At 33.2% G+C, this 19,873-nt stretch overlaps 1 pseudogene; it reads left to right on the top strand.

The window, feature by feature from the left end:
- LOC149577592 (conserved oligomeric Golgi complex subunit 4-like) overlaps positions 1 to 14,468 on the top strand; it is an 88,467-nt pseudogene extending 73,999 nt beyond the window's left edge.
- The last annotated feature ends 5,405 nt before the right edge of the window (positions 14,469 to 19,873 follow it).

Below are 19,873 nucleotides of genomic sequence, written 5' to 3'. Positions count from 1 at the left end.
AGTGATTAAATTAATTTAGCCAAAATGTTGAAAAGGGGGCTAATAGTCTAGATGACCATTTTTAGGTGATTACACTTAGCAAGAGTTGAGTAGGAAATAAGTAAAATTTTGAAGTGTTTGAGATCTGATAGAGGAGGAGAATTCACATCAAATGAGATTGAGATGTTTAGTAATGATAGAGGAATCAAAAAATAGACATCTGACCTTGGAACCCCTCCACAAAATGGAATTGCTAAAAGAAGGAATAGATCTATAATAGACTATGCAAGAACACTCATGATGGAGAAAAATGTTGCTTTGAAATACTAGAGAGAAGCTGTAAGTACAACTGTCTATACCTTGAACCATGTACAAGTCAAGAAAGGTACTCATTCAACACCTTTTGAACTATGGTATGGATACTCACCCAATGTAAAATACTTTAAAGTATTTGCAAGCAAATGTTACATTCTTAAAGACTTTAGGAATGGTAAACTAGATGCAAAAAGTGAAGAAGGTATATTCATAGGATATTCCACAAGAAGTAAAGCTTATAAGTGTTTAAATACTAACACTAACAAAGTTGTGGAAAGTGCAAATGTAAACTTTGATGAATATACAAAAGTTCACGAGGTTGAACCTATGAAAGAACTAGAAGAATGCAAATCATTTCTATACTCTTATGAAGGTATGCCTATTGAAGAAGATGCTAGAAATCAAGCTACAAAGAAACAAGTTTCAATTATTGCCAAGTCACACACTATGAGTACTGAGTTCCATTTAGGAATCCAGTTACACTTAGATGTCGAGTTAAAAAATGAAGTTAAAGCACATTTAGATTTAGAGATTAGTGGAGATTTTGAGCTACCTAATAGAGATGTAGACAATGATTTTGAAGTTGAGAGATAAATTGAAGAAACCAGAGTTGAACCAAGATTGTCCAAATATGTCAAAAGACATCATCCTGATACACAAAAATTATTGGAGACAAAGATGTTAGACCAATGAAAAGAAATAGATTAAGAAATGATACATGTTTGCTAAGCATGAAAGAACTTAAATTAGTGAGAGATGTGTTAGAAGATGTGGATTGGAGTAAAGCCGTGGAAGAAAAGGATTGAACAAATTGAGAAAAACAAAACATGGACTCTAGTTCCTAGACCAGAAGACAAAAATGTAATTGTCACCAAGTGGGTATTCAGAAACAAACTAGATGGAAATGGTGAAGTCACAAGGAACAAGGAAAGATTAGTTTGGAAAGGATATGCACAAGAAGAAGAAATTGACTATGGAGAGACATTTTCCCCTATTGCTAGATTGGAAGGAGCAAAAACATTATTTGCATATTCTGCATACAAAGGTTTCAAGGTTTATCAAATAGATATTAAATTTGCATTTCTAAATGACATATTAGAGGAAGAAGTTTACATAGAATAGCTAGAAGGTTTTGTTGATGTTAACAATAAGAACATGGTATGTAGATTACAAAAAGCTCTATATGGTTTAAAATAAGCACCAAAAGCATGGTATGAGAGACTTCATAATTATCGTATGAAGATTGGATTTGAAAAGAATGATGATAACAACAATCTGTACATGAAGACAGAAAAATGCAAGGTATTTTCTTATCTGAAATCTTTGTTGATGATATCATATTTGGAGGTTAGAATGCTTTATGTAAGACTTTTGCAAATGAAATGAAACAATAATTTGAGATGTCTATGTTTGGAGAGATCAAGTTGTTTGTGAGTATGCAAATATATTAGATGAAATATAGCATATACATCACTCAGTCAAAATATGTCAAAGAAATACTAATTTTTTTTGGATTGAAGGGTTCCAAACTAGTAAGCACATCTATGGTGACATGACACAAGTTGTCAAAGAATGATGATTCAACTGAGGTGAATCAAATACTATACAGGTCTATGATTAGCAAGTTACAATATGTAGTGCATAGAAAACCCGACATTGCATTATGTATAGGGTAGTTGCAAGATTCTCTACTAATCCTAGGGAGAATCATTTGATGACTATAAAGAGAATAATGAGATATTTGAAAGGAACAGAGGAGTATGGTCTATACTATAAGAAAAATGAAAAATTTGAATTAAGAGGCTACACAAATGCTGATTGGGATGGAAACATTGATGACAAAAAAAACACTAGCGGAGGAGCATTTTTCTTAGGCAAGAGGTTAGTTATATGGACTAGCAAGAAACAAAACTACACCTCACAATCTACTATTGAAGCTAAATATGTCGTTTCTGCTATAAATTCTAAAAACATTGTATGGATCAAATAGTTACTCAAAGGTATGAAGGAAGAGATCATAGAACCAATAACACTTTATTGTGATAATACAAGTGATATCAATATATCAAAGAATCATGTGATGCACATAAAAACTAAGCACATTGCAATCAAGTATCACTACTTGAGAGAATTAGTTCAAGATAAAGAGGTGAAGATTGAATATGTTAACACAAAACAACAAATTTCTGATATCTTTACAAAAGCATTACCTAAGGATGCTCATTAGTATCTAAGATGTAAACTAGGAGTGATACCCCTATCAAAGGATATCTAAGTAACAAAAGGAGTGACCTGAATCAAACAAGTTGATGTTCATACGTTATAAATTGATGTAGAGGATCTTACTTTAGGAGCTACCTAAAATAATCAAAGAAATGACACTTCAAATTAGTTACAAGCAAGGTGACATAGGAAGAAACCAAAGAAGCTTATATCTTTATGTTAAGATGACAAGTCTTTGGCATTGTTGTCAAAGAGGGAGATAATTACTGATCAAGGGAATGATCAAGGGAGATAATTGCTGATCAAAGGAAAATATAAGTATGATGAGGGAGATAGTAAAATATAAGAAAAAGAGAGATAGATATAAGGTTGGAGATTTACCAAAGAGGGAGAAATCCTAACATCTACCTAGTAAGAGGGAGATATAGTAAGAGGGAGCCATGATAAGAAGAAATTCAGAGGGAGTTATAAGGAAGAATTTTGTAACCTACTATGAAGATGGAAGTTGTTGATAAAGGGAGAGATTTAAATACAAGGAATTTTGTTTTTTTGGTATTATCTTACTATTTTAACCTAGTTAGTTTGGTTGATTCGTTTGGTTTGTCATCAATGCCAAAGAGGGAGATTGTTAAAAATAGATTGAAGAAGATTATTAAAGAGGGATATTGTTGAGAATAGATTGATACAATTATGATCAATATGCTTCAATCATTGTTTTGTCACTGATGTCAAACTTGTTATTTATTGGCAAAACAACTGTTTATATGATTTAAGTACTATCACTTATTTGATTGATGAAGAGGATTTGATCAAAAGATGTAACAATAGCACCTAGAGGAAAGGTTGAGTTATGATTATGTCAAAAAGTACAAGAATCAGTCAAGATAGTGATAACATGATGCATTGATAATCTACCTAAGGTTACAAAGGCTGTTTACACTAAGAAAGTTTAGAAGAACAAGTTACATAAAGTTTGTCTACCAAGCTTGATCAAGAAGATAGTAGGTGCCGAGAAAAGTCAGTGCAAGCCAAACAAAAAATTAGTTGGAGCTGAGTAAAAATCTACTCAAGTGTATGTCGAGCAAAACAATGGATGTCGAGTAAAGTTTAGTTGATCCCAAGCACCAATAAACTTTAGTTCATGTCGAGTGATTTTATAAAGGATGCCAAGTAACACAATATGTGCCAAGCATCAAAAGCTAGATAATGCCAAGTGGCTGCATTATTTAAAAGATCATGAATTCGATGGATCTGAGCTAACAAGTTTGTTTTCTTGGATTTGAGTCGACGAGTATTCCAACACAGAAAGTAGTGTCTATTGAGTTCACTTGGGCATCAAAAGAAAGTTTGCGGAAGATGAGTGTTAACCGAGCTCACTCGGTTAATGAAGAAAATGTTGGATGGAACCAATATTAACCAAGCTCAATTGGTTACCAAAGAAACTTTGATAGTATGTAGTGTTGAATGAGTTTTAGTTGGTTAACATAGGAAAATCATTTATGAGTTAGTGTCTATTGAGTAGGGTCAGCTAATGAAGAATTTTCTTATTTTGGCATATTAAGTTTAATCTATTTATCTGATGCTTCTAGATGACTGAGAAGATAAATATTGATTATTCTAAGTTGTATTTGAGCCAACTTGACAATATGATAGATATAAATAAAAGGTCAAGTTGAGAATTAGAGATTGTGTGTGTGAATGCATGGAAGATTTTGAAGATCTAATGATGCAAAGAGGAAGCGAATTAGAAGGATAAGCATAATATCCTTGTGAAGATAAAAGGATACATTTGATCAATAAGGATAAAGTACAAGCCATAATTGAGATCTATAATCAACATTTCAGTTGCATCCAAATCAAGTCATGTCATTGTTCCTCTCTAACCATTGTAGCAGTGATCTAAATCTCTTAACAAAGTTGACTTTTAACAACTATTTGTAAATCCCCTAACAAGGTGGTAGTTCTATTGAATTATCTAAAGATCTCTAATAAGGCCACTCCTAATAGGGTGATTAAATTCTCTAATAGGGTCACACCTAACAATGTTTTTTGTTACCTTTAAAAAGGTTGGCTCCTAACAAGGCTCACTTCAGAAGAGTGAAAATAGTAACTAGTTGCAAGTGGTGGTCTTTCCCAAATTGAGTTTCCATGTTAAATCTTGGTGTCAAATGTGTTCATGCTATTTATTTTCTATATTTACAACTAAGTTAAAGTAATAAGTAATCACAAACAACATTTTAAGATTTGCATATAAGTAATTATCGAGCATATATAGTGTTTACCGAGTTACAATATTTCTTTGTTCACCGAGCATCAACAGAGTTTAGTTTTCAGAGTTTATTGTTTTGTTTAGACATCTAAGGGATCTAGGATTTATTTTTGTAGTAAATAATTCAGTGCTCTCCTCTCAGTTACTCCTCTTAAATTTCCAACAATTGGTATTAGAGCTTTTGGTGCTTGGCGAAAAGGTCTCAAGGAACTAAGCTAATGATCAGGATGTCTTATAGAAGAGAGATTCCCAAGTTGAATAGAGACAACTTTGTAGCATGGAAATGACTTATGAGATTACATCTCATGACTATGAGTGATTTAGGTTGAAAATATATTGATGCTGAATACAAGACTCCTATTGGAACATTATCAGTGGAAGAAATTGTTGAAAAGAAGAATCATAATATCATGATAATTAATATTGCACCTACTCTCAGTTATGTCAAATTTGATGAAGTAAAAGACCAAAAAATAGCTTGTGAAATGTGGACTAAACTAAAAGACATCTATGGAGGAGATGACAATGTAAGAAGAGCCAAAGAAGAAAGTCTCAAAGGTCAATTTGATCAGATGAAAATGAGAAAAGATGAAAACATTACAAAATATGTGGAAAGAATCAAAGAAAGTGTAAGCACAATCAAAGCATCTAGAGGAGACATTGATGACAAAATAGTTGTAAGAAAGGTACTTAGAACTCTTCTTCCTATTTATGTAATTAGAGTATCAACTATTCAAGAAATGAGATGTGATACAAATAACAAAATAAATTTGGATGCTCTAGTTAGAAGATTGATAGCTTTTGAGTTGGATAACTATGATAACTATGTGCTTAGTTCCAAAAATATTGAGTTTAAATTTGAAGCCAAACTCTCAATCAGAGAAAAGAGTAAGAAATCAAAGGCCAATCAATCTAGAAGTGAAGAAGAAATGAAAGAAAGTTTTGATAGTGATCCTGAAATTGTTGAAGCCCTACTTGCAAAGAAATACTCCAAAGGCAGAGGAAAGTACAAAGGCAAGATTCCTCTAATCTATTTTTCTTGTGAAGAAGTTGGTCATATTGCTGCTAGGTATCCAAACATAGAAAACAAGGATGAGAAGAAAAGTAATAAGTAAAAAGGCAAGAAGGAATTCAAGAGGTACAAGGACAAAGGTAAGACATCTTGTTTTATGGCTAAAGATTCTGATAATAGTGAAGATGAAATGGTATATATTGTTGCAAAAGATGAATCTAATTGTGATGGAGATAAGATGGCACTTATCTCTCATGTTAGCAAAAATGATACATGGATTATTGATAGTGGCTACTCACATCATATGACTAGAAATAAAACATAATTTGAACACATGGAACATTATGATGGAGGTAGTGTAAGATTTGGAAACAATGAACCTTGTTGCATAAAAGGAAAAGGTCATATCTCATTAACCAATGAACTTGTATGTGATAATTCTTATTGAGTTGAACATCTAAAATATAATCTACTGAGTGTGGCACAGTTAAATAATATTGGATTCAAGGTAGAATTTATGAATGGGAAGGCCAAACTGTTGGATGGAAAAGGAAATCTAGTTGGATCTGGTAAGAAAACAAAAGGTAACCTATTTTATCTTAATCTCAGTGAAAGTTCATGTTTTATTGCTTAAGTAGAAGAAAGTTGGTTGTGAGACAAAAGACTATGTCATGTAAACTTTGATAATCTGGTTAAGATAAGCAAATACAAAAGAGTTAGAGGTATTCCTAACTTGAGGAAACTTGATATGGGTCTATACGAGAATTGCCAAATTGGTAAGATGGGAAAGCCTAGTTTCAAAAGCAAAAACTATCATTCTGAAGAAGTCTTAGAGCTTGTGCATACAAACTTATGTGGACCTATTAGAATAGAGAGTTACAGTGGAGAAATTTTTTTCATTGTTTTTGTTGATGATTATTTTAGAATGATGACTATAATGTATCTAAAAGAAAAATTATAAGATTTTCAAAAATTCAGGTGGTATCTGGCAAGAGTAGAAAAAGAAACTACAAAGAAATTAAAATGCGTGAGATTAGATAGAGGTGGTGAATTCATCTCCAATAAATTCAATGAATTCTGCATTGAAAAAGGAATTAAAAGACAAGTATTAGCCCCTAGTACACCAGAGAAAAATGGTATAGCTGAAAGAAGAAACAGATCTATCATAGATTGTGTAAGAACATTGATGATAGAAAAGAATGTTGTAATCAAATACTGGAAGGAAGAAATTGGCATTGTAGTTCATAACTTCAATAGAGTACAGTTGAAGAAAGACTCAAATCAAACTCCTTATGAACTATGGTATGGCTACAAAACTAATATAATTTACTTTAAAGTATTTGGTAGCTAATGTTTTTGATTAAGGAAAATAGACTTTAAAAGGGCCTTGAAACCCCATACATAGTTAAAATAGTAAATAGTTTAAATGATATTTGGTAGCAAATGTTTTATCTTGAAAGAATTTAGAAAAAGAAAATTTGATGTCAAAGGTGATAAAGAAACATTTCTAGGATACTCCTACAGAAGTAAAGCATACAAATGTTTGAATTTGTCTCATCGTAAAATCATAGAAAGTGCACATGTGAGAATTGATGAGTTTGTAGAAAAGACTGAAAAATAAAGTAGTAAAGAGCCTAAGGATTACATAAGATTTGTTTACTATGAAATTGATACTCTGCCAAATTTATCTAAAAGAAAGGAAGCTTCACCTCCTAAGTCCCCAAAATCTCCAGTAGCTACTGAGTTGCAAACAATGCAACCCGAGTCAGAATCTGAAGGACCCGAGTCGTAGTCAGAAGCTACCAAGCTACTTCAAGAGTAAACTAAGTATGATGGACCTGAATCATAGACAATAGGACTCAAGCTTGACACTGAACTTCATAATGAAATCAATAAATCCAAAAAACCTATATTAGCAAGATATGTCAAAAGACATCATGCACCTGATCAAATCATTAGAGACAAATCTGATGGAAAAATGAAAAGAGACAAATTAAAAGGTACATGTTTACTTGTTGAATGTGAACCTAAAAATGTTAAAGATGCTTTGGAAAATGAAAGTTAGATTGAAGTAATGAATGATGAAATAGAACAAATAAAGAACAACAAAACCTAGACTCTTGTTCTTAGACCCAAATATACAAATGTAATTGGCACAAAGTGGGTGTTCAGAGATAAGCTGAATGAAGATGAAAAGGTATTTAGAAACAAAGAAAGGTTGGTATGTAAAGGCTATTCTCAAGAAGAAGGTATTGATTATGGTGAAACTTTTGCTCCTATTGCAAGATTAGAAGGTGTTAGAACTTTACTAGCATATGCAACATACAAAGGATTTAAAGTTTATCAAATGGATGTAAAATCTGTATTCTTGAATGGAATTCTTGATGATGAAGTCTGCATTGAACAACTATAATGTTTTGTAGATCCTAGAAAAAGGGACATGGTTTGCAAATTACATAAGACATTATATGGCCTCAAGCAAGCTCCTAGAGCTTGGTATGAAAGACTTAATAACTAGTTGATACAAATTGGTTTTCAAAGAAAAAATGATAAAAATAGTCTATATATAAAAGAAAGGTTGGGCAACAAGATTGTGTTGGAAGAAATATTTGTTGATGATACCTTATTCATAGGAAATGATGACTTGTGCAAGCCATTTTCAGAAGAAATGAGTAAGGAATTTGAGATGTTTATGTTTGGAGAGATAAAATTCTTTGTTGGATTATAGATTCAATAGAAGAAAGATGATATCTACATTACTCAATCTAAATATATCAAGGAGATACTAAAAAAAATTGAAATGGAAGACCTAAGACTAGTTGGAACCCCTATGTATATTGGACATAAGCTTTCGAAAATGATGATTCCAAAGAGGTAGATCAGACTAAATATAGATCAATGATTGGAAAATTGTAATATGTAGTGCATAAAAGGCCTAATATTGCATTAGCAGTTGGTATGGTGGCAAGATTCTTAGAAAATCCCAAAGAAAATCATTTGATGGTAGTCAAAAGAATCATGATATATCTGGAAGGTACTGAAGAATATGGTTTATGGTATAAAATAAGAGGCAATTTGGACTTAAAAGTATTTATAGATGTTGATTGGGCAAGAAGTATTAATGACAAAAAAAGAACTAGTGGTGGAACATTCTTCCTTGATGAAAGACTAGTGTCTTGGACAAGCAAGAAAAAAAATTGTATCTCTCAATCCACAGTAGAGGCAGAATATGTGGCAACAATAGTTAATTATTCTAACATTGTTTGGTTCAAAAAATTGATGACAAGTTTGAAGGTAGAAATGAAGGATCCAATAGTCATATACTATGATAACACCAGTGTAATCAATATATCAAAGAATCTAGTAATGCTTACCAAAACAAAACACATTGTTATAAAATATCACTTCTTAAGAGAGTTAGTGCAAGATAAAGAAGTTAGACTAGAATATGTAAATACAAAAGAACAAATTGCAAACATATTCACCAAGCCATTACCTAAGGATGCATTTTTGTATCTAAGAGGTAAGCTAGGAGTCATTCCTTAATCTAAAGCTCACTAAATGAAATTCAGTGATGCATCAACAAAAGCATATTGAAGATCAATCAGTTGATGCAGAATTGGCAAGGGCATATTGCAAATGAATTAGTACTTGAGGTACATTAATAATCACCAAGTATTATCTTTGGCATGAAATGTCAAAGAGGGAGAAGTTTACTGTCATATCTCATAATTTTTTTGTTTTTGTTGAAAAGAGGGAAAAGTTTGCTATCATAGAAAGAATTGTCAAAAAGGGAGAATGAACTTGGCAGAAGTTCTAGTAGACATAAGTTTTTTGATAGAGGGAGAAACTAAAGGCAGACATAGTTCACACTGATAGAGGGAGTTCTCATGGATGCGAATCAAAATGAAACTAAGGATATGTTCCTTACTTTATTCTTTCCATCAATGCCAAAGAGGCACTAATACATTTGGCATTGATTTGCGATGGCTATGTGTCACAATTGCGACAGCAATGTGTCGCCACTATGACAGTAATAGACATCATTGTTTTTTAGTTGCAAATTATGACATCTCTCCATCACCATCACAATTATGATGCCAATCTGTCACTATGTAGCCGCTTTATTGTGACACCAACCCCGTCACAATTCTTGTCCTTGACGTTGCAATTGCGATGCCCACCACTAGAATGGTGATGACATTTGGCGTTGTAGCGACAACAACCCTATTGCAATTCTATTGTCTATCGTCGCAATTGCAAAGACATTCCATGGCAATGCTCGAGGCTATCATTGCAATTGAGACGGACACCCTAGCAATTGCGATGGAAGTTGGCGTTGCCTCTACAGAAACCCCATCGCAATGCTAGAGGTAGACATCGCAATTGCGATAAGAAAAAAGTAAAACAAAAAAAAATATTTGGAGATTGGATTGGGCATTTGAAAAATTCACCAAAAAATGAATGTATTTGCTAGCAGGAGAACATTATTCTTTGTTTCACCAAAAAGCAATAAAATGACTTAATTGGTTGTAGATTTCAACCATCTACTAAGAGAGGATGAGAATGGGAAACCCTAATCGTCTCTTCCAAAAGCAAATATGAATTCCACAATTCTATGAATTCAAACAGAGAAATATGAACAAAATCATATCGTTAGAAGCCTTCTTGTAGTTTTGAAGTAGCCCACTTTGTAAAAGGATAAAGGTTTCAAAATTATTCTTAATGCTTTCTTTTCTACAAGTACTAGTAATGGAACAATAATTTGTGAAAAAAATGCACAACTTGGAAAAAGAAATTCAGAAGTAGGAAACAATCATACTTTGACTATTGGTATTGTAAAAATGAAATATTTTTAGTTTCATCATCTACCTTCTTTCATTGTTCATTTTGAATCATTCCTTTTGTCTAGCATTGCCATGTGTAGCTGATGTCAAGCCTCTACCAATATTTCATTTGTAGGATCACCTCCTGCTGATAATTTGATGAAATAAGGACTTTGCATACTAGGTTTTACTATTAGCTAGAATTTATTAGAGTGGATAAATATATGGTTTTCATACTTGTATATAATGTTTTTATAATTTATTAAAACCTATCACTACTAGAACCAGCTCAGTTCATTTTTTAGTTATCAGTCACTTTTGTCCATCAATCTAGATAACTCATGGGTCATCTATACTACAAATGATTCTGAAAACTAAAGTATGATATTCTCAACTTCATTTACCCAAATTTTTCTCTCAAATGTCTACAAATAGCCCTAGACAATATTGTAATTCTATAAATTTAAAATTATAACAGAATAATCACCGATATCCTACATTAGTGATGACATTGTCTATTATGCTTGTTATGAATTGTATGCTTACAATCTATCAATGAAACCACATAGACAATCAATAAAACATGATATATTATTTTGAAAAACTATTATTTCATCACTTTTTGTAATCCTAAAATATACTTCTCGTGGCCAAAAATAAGAAAATCAAGGGACAGAGTGGGAAGTTCTATGCCAACAAAAGTAAGAAGTGAATAAAATTTGGAGATTGGTAGATAATCGTCCTCATTGATTCATGTTTCATCATACCAAAATTGTGTATGTGAACTTTCGTCCCCTCAAAGACGAAGGAAACTTTAGCATATTTAGTGCAGAGCATTACAAATTAAAGCACCAATTTTCAACTCCACTTTCCAACCTACGCAAAACGAGGAGGAGATTTCAATCCTTATATAAGAAATTTATTAGATAATTTCTTCCTATATTAGGAACACTTAAGATTACAATAATCTTAGACTAAGAGCAAGCAAAATATGGTGAGGAGTTAGTTCTACCAAAAGTGCATATGCAAAGTAGGGAGGATCATTCAACTCCAAAATGGAAAACATTTGAACTCCAACAAGAATATACACATACAAAGAAAAATAACAAATTTGCAACCTACAACTATGGCAAGCATGGCCTTATAAATGGCACTAGAAAACATCCCAAAGATTTACAAGATGTGTTGATACAACCAAAATAAAATAGTAGCCTAAAAAGCAATAGGACCCAAAATATATTTCAATTAAATGTCGGGGCCATAATATTTAATTATATTATAAAGTTATTTAATTGCATCAGGGACATTACAATGTGACACTTGGAGTTTCTGTCTACTATGAACAGAATACAACAAACAAATATAGAAATGATAGTTCTTCTTACAATATGTAATTATTGTATTACAACACAACTACTAAACTGGTCATTTCCTCCTTGTTACAACACCTTTGATCAAACCATGGATCAAATACATCTGCAACTGATTGCAATCTTTTTGTCACTCAGCTATTTTACTTAACCAATTATACTAGAATATTTCAATGTTGAAATGGTTCCTTGTCTCAATAAATCTTCATAAATTTTGAAATTAAGTGGACTCCATAAATCTTCTGAAGTACTGGAGATTGTGAAGGTTAATTCAAACCAAATGCTACTAAGTGTATGTTCTACTTCTAATCTTGTTGATCATGTTAGTGGCAAGGTGAGAAAGCTAGATCTTGCACAATCACAAGTTCAATCAACTTTAACAAGAATTAATGACATTGTGGAAAGGGGAAATTGTATTGATGGGGTTAAATAGGCACTTAAATCTAAGGACTATGAGGTTGCTACCAAATGTGCATAGACATTCATGAAACTTGATGATAATTATGTTGCTTCTAATGTCATGGGTTCAAAAGGTAGGGCGACTACAACTGAACAGACTAACCATCTTCTAGCATCTAAGAAAAAATTGGAGGGTATAGTTAGAAAAATAATTTCCTCTGCTACTGAAGAGAGGGACCACCCTTCCATTCTGAGATTTATCAAGCTTTTCCCTCCTCTGGGTCTGTAGGAAGAAGGGTCGTAGTCATATGTTTTGTACCTAACAAAAGATGTTTCTTTAAGGTCGAGATTAGAATTTGAAGGTTTAATGGAAACATCAGAATAGTCCATGGCGTAAATAGGGGCGTAGACCCAGGATAACATTGTTGGTTGTTTAAAAAATCTTTTTAAGCATATATTTCTCACTATTGAAGGGAATGATGGGATTTTGAGGAATCTTTGTTGTGAAGATGGAGTTGTACATGCGATCTAGGGATTGCAGGAAGAATGTAATTCAAGAAGTGTTGTGATTTTGAAGAAGTACATTGATTATAGAAATCTAGCAAGGTTAGCATTAGAGATCAATTTACAGGATGAAAGTTTGATATCAGTAGTAGAAGCTCAAGAAGAGCCAAATTCTATAGAGATTGATATTTACTTGGAGGAAATGTTTTCATTTATGATAACCAAGTTGATGGAAGTTGGATCTATTGAAGCTCAATTGAGTCCTCAAGCCATCAAATGCAGTTAGAAGCGGGGCATTCAATCAAGCTGCAAAGGACTTGATAGGATATTATGTTATCCTTGAAGAGTTTTTCATAGTAGAGAATGTGAGGAAAGCTATTAAGATTCATGAAATTATTCTTGATGGCCTCACCATTTCAATGGTAGATGATGTATTTTATGTACTGCAAAGTTGTTGCAGAAGGGCTATGTCTACTTCTAATGTTTCATTTGTATTTGCAATTTTGAATGTTGCTATTAATTTGTTGAACAAAAAATTTATGGAGACTTTACAGAGAAATACAAGAGAACCAAACCTGGGTAGCAAACTATTTTTAGGGGATGCAGGGATATCTAAGATAGGCACAAAAATTGCAACTTCTTTAAATAATCTGGACATTAGCCGTGAGCATGTACTGAAGCACATACATGAAATTGAAGAGTATTGTGTAGAGGTGAGTGATCTCTTGTTTCTTTCTAATCTCATTCATGAGCTTCATTTGGGTGGATACCAACACATCATTTCATAAATTTTTGTTTTTTATTTAACCAATAGAGTACCCATTGTCTTTACTGGTTATTTTACTTCTATTTGAGATGCATATTACACAAGTCACTTGAAAGTTAAAATTTTATTGTTGAGGTTTTATTTTTCTATTTGATTTTGAAATCTATACTTCACAATTTTGATATATAATATTAAATATATAAAATAATAAATGTCAGTTATATTGGTCATAGGGATTTACTGTAGTAGCTGATAGGGGAAAAGGCAAGTCACGTTTGTCTGAGCTTGTAGAAACAAACAATGTTTTCAAATAAGTATTAAAGGCAGGTCTAAAGTAGTTAGCTAGCAGCATAACACCCCTTCTTCAACCAATTTTGGATACTATTTCCATAATAAGCTATGAGTCATCTAAAATGCAGTGTGCTGAAAATGAAATTAACAATCCATGGGTACAGAAAATATTGCATGCAGTAGAGATAAATGTGACTTGGTTGCAACCAGTCATGACAACAAATAATTATGATTCTCTTGTGCATTTTATCACTAACTTTATTGTCAAAAGAGTGGAGGTGATAATGACTCAAAAGAGATTCAATCAGTTGGGTGGCTTACAACTTGATCAAGATGCACGAACTTTGGTGGGCCACTTCTCTAGTATCACACAAAGAACTATTAGGGATAAGTTTGCATGAGTTATACACAAATGGAAACCATCTTGAACCTAGAAAAGGTCTTAGTGATTTTGGATTACTGGGGAGTGAACTCTGGGCCCATGACATGGAGATCAAACAACTATCCTCCATAGAAACATCCACAATATTAGAAGCCGAGCTTGTGTGTCCCGTGCTTTTCTAGTCTTGCCTTTGTTGCCTTTGATGTGTCAGGCAATCTATGAAAAGTTTGAAATATGTTAGATAGTAGAAATATAGAGGTTAATTAGTACATAATTACATTCTCAACAGTATCACATACCTTGTTGTACTCTCTACTGGTGTAATATTATTTTTCTTGTCAGCTTTATACTTTCCATCCAAAATCAAAGCCTAACACTTAGCCTCAGGAACATAGGGCGGACGCTCATACCTGGGGTTATCCCGTAAATTTTTTTTGTACTGGTCCCTAATATACTTCAAACATAAACAAGCTTTTTCAAGGAGCTTGTTTCTCTCGAATGCACAAGGTCCAAAGAGTTGGGTCTTGCTCTCTATAAGATCATCCTTCAATGGTTTGTCTTGGTTATTCCACCTTTTAAGTAAAAAAAAAACATGTTAGACTCATAAATGAAGTGAAGCTACCTTTAATAAAGTTCAAGAAATGGATGAAAAGGAAAACTATTCTAGCAATGATATAAAATCAAAATAGTGGTTTAGGGTTTTAGTTAGGATATGATGTTCCACCAGGTATGTAGGGTGGGCCCGAATATTCACAAACACTCATCACCAAGTTTTCTCCAAAAGACATCATTCCCAACAAAAAAATCATGGGATCATTAGTTGATCAAGAGTGATAAAAAACTAAATTACTATTATATCACTATAGAATAATAATAACTTTAAAGTACCTGGAACTTTGGCTACTTTTAATGGAATGCCTTCATCGTCGCTAACGATCAATATGATATCCTTCACCATTCTCATACTAGGAACATAGGAACATCCAAGAAATGATGCTGTAGCTCCTATTGTAAAAAGTTTCATAAGTCCTTGTCACAAAGTATAAAAGAACAAATGATAATTGATGTTAAAATGTTGTAAAAAAAAACCTATTTGTTGCTGTCATAAGAGAGAAAAAGAGGGATTTGTGTACTAGTAGATGGTGCAACAGTCGATGCCTGTAAGCTACATGTTGTCAACTCAGCAGTCGAAAAGAGATTTGTGGTTGTCTTGGATGGAGGCGACATCATCATAGGATACAATTGATTTGAAGCTAAAGAATAAAATTGTTAAAGCATGCATAAATATAGAACGCGTGGACTAGCATGGACAAGATTATGATTATTCCAATATATATTTAGTGGAAAACACAAGTGGGGAGTGGAACATGCGATATACCCGAACCACCTACAACACCCTCATCATGGGAACAAGGCTTGAAATCACACAAATTTTTTTGTAAAGACAACACATCCATATTTTAATTAATGCCATAAAAGAGCATAATATAAAAACCATTATTTAACTCTTGTTATAATTAAAAATTTCATTAATACTTACTTTTAAGGTTTCAGAGGTGTGCAACAATTCAGATCCCCTATCTTTTATTTCCTGAGTAGTAGGCTTTATGGTTGCCAAACGTATAATTTCTCTTCCAATTTTCTTTAGCACCTTTTTAATTGAACCGACCGGGTCATCGATCTCTACTAAATCAATATAGAAAGGGTCCTCCTCAGGGGGGGCTACTGATCACAGACTGCAGGTTCCTTTCCCTCCCTCTGACCATTGGCCCTCTGTGATAACAATAGTATTAGTATTATCAAAATTACTCCAAAACAATCAAGAAAACAACATTAAAAAAATAACATTTTGCTTCTATCTAGTTTGCACAATTACAATGAGTTTTACCTACTCATGTGTAGATGAGCCAAGAACATCGCCAACATCTCCTCTGAGTGGTTGCTCCATATTGTGCCCCTGTGTCAAAGATCAAGTATAAAAATATTAGCCAAAAATTTATTGACTAAATGGTATGTTGGAGTCATTGATTAGAAACTGGTTTAATAGTATGTACCACCCCCATGATAGTAGCCTCATTTGTATCTATGCGGTTCAAATTGTAATCAATAAGAAGCTCTTCCCCTACATGTATTAATTTTATCGCACAGATGAATACACGATTTCCCTCGCGGGCCTCAAATATGCAATTGGGTTGCTTTATAGTTGACCCAGGTCATGTACTATTTATAAAACCCACAATATTCCCTGTTGCTTTTGGCCCTCCATCAATGTATATAGCCACACTTTTACTTTGATTATTGTCTTGCTATTGTATATAATTTGCTGAGAGGGCATACCTACGCATACTTTTTTTATATTGAACAATATGCATCCAACTTTTGTAATCATAACATGGTCCAACATACTCCATCAATTTAGAAACTTTGTTGTAAGACACCTTTATGCTGTCCATAGAAAATAGGCCCAAACCATGTAATGATGATGGTGCTATGTGATATATCCTCTCGTTAACACAAAAATTAGTGTTTATTGGAGGAAGTTCCTTTGGTACCCAATGTTTTTGTAGATGTTGGTACCTCAAGGGTACCTCAATGTCGCCTTTCATCTCATCATCATAAGAACATGACCCCCCTTGAGCAAGGAAAAATTTCATGCATTTATTGAATTTCCTTCTAGTCCTTTGACCTCTAGTTAATCTCCCTGTTCTAGATAAACTACATGTCTCACTTTCCTCCTCTATTCCTATATTTCCCTTGCTCGAGGAAGACACTTCTGACAAATACCTATTCACTAGTACCTGCAAATGGGAGAGATCTTAGAAGACATCAATCTTACTATTGATAAGTGTATTAAATAGACTATCTATAAGGAGTATTGACTTATACCTGTCGATCCATGAGACTGTGCGAGATGCTCCTGAAAGGGGTTCAGTTTCCTGCAAATGTAATTCAATTATCCTGAGCATAATCACATCATAATCATAATCACATCCATCATAAGCATCACATAAAAATTAAAAACATTAAAAGGTACACAATATAACACTTAAATCAAGCTCACATTATAAGCCTACTAGGGAAGTAGGCCTAGTGAAGGGCTAAAACTGGGTTTTTGTATCAACTGATGAGTTGAGGGTTTAGTCACCTTGGGGACATGCTATTTGAAGTTTTTTGATGTGTGTGGAGGTGGAGGAAACACCTAGTTAAGGTGAAGTCAAGTTTGGTGCCTATTGAGGCATTGTGAGCATTTGATAGTTTGTTGATTAGATTGCTTGGATGAATCCATTGGATGGATTGAGGGACATTCATGGGATTATTCCAAAGAAGTAGAACCTAAGGTGGCATAAGAATTTGGTGTGCACTTTGATAGATTATGGAGTTGGCTTGGATCAAGGAGAGGGATCTTATGAAGATGCTTGGTTGGTGTTGTGAGAACACTATGGAAGTCCCTCTTGTTATGAATGATTGCAAGTCCACCTAGGGTCTCTGCATCACCTATAGAGGTAGAATTATTAACCAAAAAATTGGGTAAGCACTTATATTATGTTTTCCCTATGAATTTTATTCTAGGTACAACTCCCTTTTATATATATTTAATGAATTCCCTTTTCTAAACTAAACATTTACAAATGCTTTTGACCTGAAAGAAAATAAGGCTCAATACATTCACACATCAATATGTGTTTTAAATAGTTTTATTTAATTAATTTAGATTAGCATTATTCTAGTTTTAGTTGTTACTTGTAGCTTTTAAATAGATAATGAATAAACTATGTAACCATAAAAGACAAATATATTTCTATCAAGAAATGAATATCAAATAGATTAAGGATTGATGGCATACCTCTAAATTTCATCATCATCATCAATGTCATCATCATCATCATCATCATCCTCCTCCTTTTCATCATCATCATCGTCATCATCATTATCATCATCGCCATCATCATCATCATCATCATCGTCATTGTCGTCGTCATCATCATCATCAACATCAACATCATCTTCATCATCATCATCAGTAGCAACATCATCGTCATCATCATCATCTTCTTCTTCATGAAAATTTATGTTAGGAACATCATCCAATAATCGTCGATCATGATCACCATCTACATCATCTTCTACTTCTTTGATATCTTCTTCTTCCATCGCATTATACTTTATTAGCCTTCCTCTTGGTTCATGTCTAACAAGAAATGACCAACCTAGTTTATGTGGAACCTCTGAGTAAAATACCTGCTCACATTGGCTTGGAAGAACATAGGGGTCATCCCCAACTGGCTCAAATGACTTTGTATTAACCATTGTAAATCCATTATCATGTTCAATAACAGTTCTATTAGGATCATTTGGATTAAGTTGTAGCCTGTACCATTTGACAACAAAGAGTACTAAATTGAAGGAACTAAAGTCACACTCAAGTATATCATCCAAAATGTCATAGTATCAATTTTTAGACTCTTGAGGATGTAAGTCATTTCTAGATGAAATATTAGTCACTTGAAAGACTGCGGTTATTCCTGAATCACAAGTTTTCTTCGTGTCATCCAACACTTTGACGCAAAATTTTTGACCATTACAGAACATAGCCTTGTGGTGTTTAACTTGCAATAATATGTGAAACATGTCAAAATTATTGTATCGTGAGTTGATAAACATACGGGTGATTAATAAATTTTTATGTACCTGGAAATCTCTTGAACCACATGCTAAATCTATTTCCCTTTGCGTAACATTGGAATCTCCATTATGATGAGCTTCTTTAACCAATGAAGATACACCTTCCCATGCTAATGTGGGACCATAATGTTGACATCGTTCAATCCATACCGTCATCCAATCAAGATTGTTTGCAATATACAAATGTAGTGCATCCCACTCTCGAGCACCTGTCCAAAAAAAATAGACAACTTACAACTGATTTATTTTGAAGATTAAGAAATAATTTATTACAATCACATATTATAATTTATTACCCCTCACTTTCCTCAATGTACCTTTCCCCATCAAGCACTCTCCTTCTAATTTTTTAAAAGGCTTGAGATCCCAAATGCGATCTACATGGATATTTGATGCAAACTTAGGAAGATATTTAGTAATGTACACCATAGTCTGGTATACCATATATCCCTCTACCATAGAACCCTTAAGATGTGCTCTTTGTTGAACCAAAGCCTTCAAATATTTCAAGTGCCTCTCAACCATCCACACCTAGTCTATACAGGTCCACACAATTCAATCTCCTCAACTAGGTGTATGAGGTAGTGTTCCTATGCATTGAAAAAAGTTGGAGGTAGACACTTTTGCATTTCACACAATAAATGAGGAATTCTTCTCTTCCAATAGTTTATATCTTCTTTATGGATTTCTTTAGATGACAACCACCTACATTAAGAGATTCAAGTCACAAAAAGTATATAGATACGAGACTTTACAAAATAATATACAATAGATTACATATCAAGAAAGAAAAATCATGAATATAATAAATATATACAACAAATTGAACAGATATTACTGCTTACCTCATGTAT

This window comes from Cupressus sempervirens, chromosome 1 (genome assembly GCF_028749045.1).
Source record: "Cupressus sempervirens isolate cs-2001-9-10 chromosome 1, ASM2874904v1, whole genome shotgun sequence".
Classification (NCBI taxonomy): domain Eukaryota; kingdom Viridiplantae; phylum Streptophyta; class Pinopsida; order Cupressales; family Cupressaceae; genus Cupressus; species Cupressus sempervirens.
Note: the sequence above shows the minus strand (reverse complement) of the source record. Positions and strands in the feature narration are given on the sequence as shown.